Source organism: Austrofundulus limnaeus, unplaced genomic scaffold, assembly GCF_001266775.1.
Source record: "Austrofundulus limnaeus strain Quisiro unplaced genomic scaffold, Austrofundulus_limnaeus-1.0 Scaffold1, whole genome shotgun sequence".
In the NCBI taxonomy this organism is placed as follows: domain Eukaryota; kingdom Metazoa; phylum Chordata; class Actinopteri; order Cyprinodontiformes; family Rivulidae; genus Austrofundulus; species Austrofundulus limnaeus.
In genome coordinates, this window is record NW_013952403.1 from 1,649,159 (window position 1) to 1,654,321 (window position 5,163).

Genomic DNA, 5,163 nt, shown 5'->3' on the forward strand with positions numbered 1-5,163 from the left:
ATCGTTATCAGCTAAATACCACAATTAATCGTGATTAATTTTTTTGCCAATATCGCCCAACCTTATGCTATACAGACAAACACATACATGGAGACATCATTTGGCAGCAAGTGAGAAATAAGCCTCCTGCAAGCTCTGACAGTGGTTCCCAAACTGGGGGGCACAGGAGAGCACARGGGGCCCATTACCTCATCTGCTCAGAGGTYGTGAAAATCTAAATTTATKRMTTGTAATTGAAACTCTATATAACTCAAAAAATAAAAGGTTTCTATTCTATTTGTTCTTTTGTTATTTTGATWAGAGATAAAAAGTTTGAAAGCATCTTTAGGAGAGTAACAAGGGATAGAGGTGGGGGGCTCAGCTTGGCTTAAAAGTTAGAAATGGGGGCTTTAATATTTGTTCAATAGAAATATATAAGAATTTAAAGAATTTTAACACAAACTCCATTCTTTTTTGAGGACAAAAAAAAAGGAAAGTATCCTTCATTTCTCAACCCAGACTTTGTCTTTTTTTGACATCATAACTCCAAGTGAAGTCATGTTTTTCTTCTGATTATTACTAAAAATAGCTTGGATGACRTCATGATGATATGCAGAAACATGGAGCAGCTAAGGCAAGATGACTCGTCCACATGCTCCAGAGCTGGGTGGGCATGAGAACGGAATGAGGTTGCAGGTGGAATTTCCCCTCGTCTCTCCTTACTCTCTGATGTCACATTCAGTCACAGCGGCTCACTGCTGCTTGCTGCCAAGCAATCGAACATATCTGATGAGCTGACAGTCAGGTGTGAGGAGCCGGCGTTGGTTAGTTAAACAGCAGGGCACGGTTAAGGAACTTCAGAGAACAGAACTTCCCCCTGCAAGCTCTTAACAGAAACCAGGCCAATTGGGGGGATGTTTGTTTTAAAGCATAAAAAGGGGAAGTTCAAGAGTTTTATTTCTCTTTTCACAAGTCAGTTCCTGTCTTTCTGCAAATCATCTGAGGTTTCAGCCCTCGCACATGGCTGTTTAGTCAAAGCATATGAACATTGCCATCTTGTGGTTATTTCCAAATGCTACTAATTTACACAGAATATTATATAAAGATGATGGCATCAGAAAATGGAAGTSATTACACATTTAAAGCCTGAAAAGCAAAGCTTAAACTGAATGGATTTGTGCAGACAAAAGCCAGAAGTCAGGGTCGGCCCTAAACAATTTGGAGCCCTAGGCAAGATTTCTAGTGGTGCCCCTTGTGCAGTTTTCTAAATCTCACTGCGAATTAAACATTCACACACCAAATTTAGTTGTTTTTTTTATATTATTTTATATTTAGAAACGAGGTTGTCCAATTAAAGTTGATAACATACAATTAATTGGAAACAGAATACCAAAAGACCACCTCACCTGTTCGTGTTAACAAGCAGCTGTGGAGTGAAGCAGTTCTAGGGGGGTCCAGGGGTACACTCCATCATAAAATTTTGTAAATGATCTACTCAAAACTGCATTTTTCAGCCATTTGAAGAACATTTTACTAAATTATTGGGATTAATAAAACAACATAAAATCAGTATTTTATTAAGGCAGAACACTGTAAACCAGACTTTAAGCTGAACTTTATCTGAGATCATAACTGAAACTTCAGTTATCCTTATTGTTTTCTTTTTACACACTGGGCATCACTTGTTAGTAGTTTATCACAAAATATCCTCTGCATCATATAACACCTCATGTAGTAATAAAGCAGGCCGAGAAAYCMACAGAACAAGTTACCAACATAAACCTGAGTAACCAGTGATTATTTCACAGACTAAAATCAACATTTTGTCCCTCATTTATGGTGACCCCCTAGATGGACGGTGCCCTTAGCATTTGCCTATRCTGCCTATGCCATGGACTGGCCCTGCCAAAAGTCAAAATTAAGTATAAACACTCATTTCACTGAGTGCATGAACAGGAAAGCTGACTTGTTTTTAAAGATTACCACACATGCCAAGTATCAAAAGGGAAAAAAAAGAAGCTGTAATAATCCCTGTGTCTTGCAAAGCTTCTCTGAAAGCTTTTGTGAAACTGGAGTGCTGCTTTCTACAAAGGATAAAAGCCTAGTTCTTCTTTTTGTAAAGCCAAATCAATATCAAGGCCCATTAACGGAGGCAAGCACATCTTCAGATAGATGGAGGTATCTAATATCTGAGGAGCCCTTCAACCACAGAAATAAAAAAGTGGGGGGGAAGAAGAACCACAGCTCCTCTGCAGCCGTCCATGGTCATCATCTCACCCCTCAGCTGTTCTAACTGCTGAGGATGACAGATGGTCACAGGACAAGGAGCGGGAACTGCTCCAGCCTGAACGCATACAAAAGCCTTGAATCAGCGTTTGCTCATTTCAAGATATCAAAGCAGAAAGGAGGCTGATATGTGGGAGGGGAGCACAGCAAAATGTTCCTAAAACAAAACAAGCAAGATGACTCCACTTTAGAGTGTACTTGGAAAGTTTTGCTCTGGATAACTGTTTTCCGTGGACTTAAGTTTCCAATTATCCACCAGCTTGTGTCAGTGTTCCCACCACGGGACGACTTCAGACGAATGGGAGGGTCTGTTTAGGGTTGGTGGGTCTAGCCGGTCCTCTCTCTAGTGGGACTGACGAACGAACATCTTGCAATTCTCCCCTCTCCGTCACCTCCGCCCGCTCTGAAGAGAGCGACTGTGGCTGACCAATGAGGCCGTGTTTGTCCGTCCCAGGATACAAGCATCTCAGCCCCAAAAATGTAAACATCTGGCAAACATTTAGACTCCCCACAGATTAGGGTGGACAAGCAGCCTTAAAACTACAGCCCCGTAAATCACTGCAGGCTTATAGCTGTAGAAATCATCAAACACTCATTTATACTGGTCCTCAGCAAGAGCCAARTAAATCCATGATACTCATTCTCTCACATTTTCTAGTCAATATTTTCAGCCAAAGGCCTTTTATTGGAATGAGCAGCACATTGTGTCATCCTACAACTGCCTTTTTTTTTTTCCTTTTTCTTTAATTCTATGAAAAATCAAGAATATATATAATCAGGTTGACCTTAACGTGATTGTTTACACCATGAGTCATATAATAGTCATTTGTAGGGAAAGGTACAAGATGTACAAGGTTGTATATTGCTTGGAGATTATTTCTAGTAGGAAAAAAAAAGAAAACTGAACCTGGGGTCAACATGACATTTTTCACATACTCTTAAAATGACAGCGATATTCTTCTTGTAACTATTATAAACTATTATATAAACTATTGCACTGTTTTTGTGTGTGTGTGTTTTCTTTTTTTGTTTGTTTTTTCTCCATTCTCTTAATATCAGTCACATGCCAGCTAAATAGYACAAAGGGGGAGACAGTGGTGGTTGGATTTCAGTCATATTTCTAAATTAGGRTAAACTTTTTGGGTGTTTAAGTGGATTCTAAAGGCATCTGATGTAACATGTTCCACTTTTCAGGTCCCAAGTCTTAACATTTCACCTAAAAATCATATTAAAATGGGGAAAAAATGTACTATCCAAACAAAAATTAAAACAAACAGATATGAAGCAGTGAAAGTGAACTTACCCTGGTGGAAGTTGTCATCAGTGAAGCATGTTCGGTGGTTTTACTGACATTTTTTGGTGAAACCAGGCGACGTTACCACACATAATGGTCCCTCGGTGTGTTTGGGGAGTTGGGAGGCTGCTGTAACGGTGCTAAAAAAGCTACATCATCTCACAAACCGTCACATTTACCCTCCTGCCGCAGCTTTAATCGTCTGCTTCCTGACACAAGGTCGCAGTTTTCTCCCACAGAGGCTGCTGACGCGTGGGGAATTCCTGGCAGTCACATTTTCCTGGGAAATAAGAACCGGGCCAAAGTTTGGTGGTATACAACCCCGGTAAGATGTCGAAGACTCAGCGGCAGGCTTTCACAGCTGACGGATCAAAATCCATCGCGGTAACAACACGGTGAACTAAAAGTTGCAATCCCTGACTTTTGCGTAACACAAAAATAAATTAGACGCAACTCTGTCCAGACGTTAAACAAACTTTTTTGTGGTTGTTACTCACTCACAGGTGCACCTTGAAATGCTGGCTCAATACCTCTTTTTTGTTGTTGTTGTTTTTGGCGATAATAAGTTGCAGACCAAAAAAAAATGTTGTGTTGTGTAAGCACGTTTCGCCTGCACTAACTATCCTGACTCAGACACGCACTGGGAGATTCTGGTGTAATGGGCATCTTCCGGGAACGTTCAGCCTCTTTTGAGATGTGACAGTAAACTCCTCCACGGGCGGGGTCTGTTATGTATTCCATGGAAAACATCAAAATGCCTTCTATCTAAAGCCCAAATTGCAGGCAATGGTAACGTCTTGTTATTGAAAAGTCACAGAATTCCCCTATAATAAAACAAGAGATGCAAAARCTAGTTCCCATACCGGGAGTCGAACCCGGGCCGCCTGGGTGAAAACCAGGAATCCTAACCGCTAGACCATATGGGAGTGACATACGTCATCCCTCACGATCAAAATTGGCCAATATATTACCGGTTTGTGATGTCCTGTTTTTGTTTCTAGTTATTATGTTGTTCGTTAATTTTTTTTTTTTTAGACGTATTATACAAATAAGCAATGTCCGACTTGCGTTGGTTTTCTTTAACAATCGAAATCTAGAGCCTGTGCACCCTCTTGTGGCAAGTGATGGTATTGCTGGAATTGGTACCAGAAAGTACTTTGTGTAAGAACAGTTTCGTTGTTTGACTACATGGAAAATAATAGTAATAGTAATATAAATCTGTCAAATATATAACAAAAACTATAGGTTTTACAGGCACCAAAAGGCATAGCCATTATTTGGCACAGGGGCTTTACAGATATAAATTACAATGGCAGCTCTAGGACAAAAGTATGCAGGAGGAGAAGCATGGCAAAGTTGAGATGACTTGGACTACTATGCATGTGTGTCAAGGACAGAAAGGCAGATGTGGCAGTGGAAGGTGTCAAAGCAGTTTGGAGAGAAAAACAAAGTAAAGGACAACAAAAAAAGAAAATGATTAATCGATTATTAAATTAGTCATCGATAATTTTAATAATCGATTAGTCGTCGATTAATCGATTAATCGTGGCAGCCCTAATATATATATATATACCACTACTGTGCATGCGTGTCAAGGACAGAAA

The 5,163-nt window shown here is 40.0% G+C and overlaps 1 protein-coding gene and 1 non-coding gene across 2 annotated transcripts in view; both read right to left on the reverse strand.

The window, feature by feature from the left end:
• elf1 (E74-like ETS transcription factor 1) overlaps positions 1-4,248 on the reverse strand; it is a 45,399-nt gene extending 41,151 nt beyond the window's left edge. The window contains exon 1 of the mRNA XM_014003913.1: positions 3,569-4,248. The gene's annotated coding sequence lies outside the window, so the exon portion shown is untranslated. The remainder of the gene's footprint in view (positions 1-3,568) is intronic.
• A 165-nt stretch (positions 4,249-4,413) lies between these two features.
• On the reverse strand, positions 4,414-4,485 carry trnae-uuc (transfer RNA glutamic acid (anticodon UUC)). Its single transcript has one exon. It is a non-coding gene; the product is annotated as a tRNA-Glu (tRNA).
• Positions 4,486-5,163: the final 678 nt, after the last annotated feature.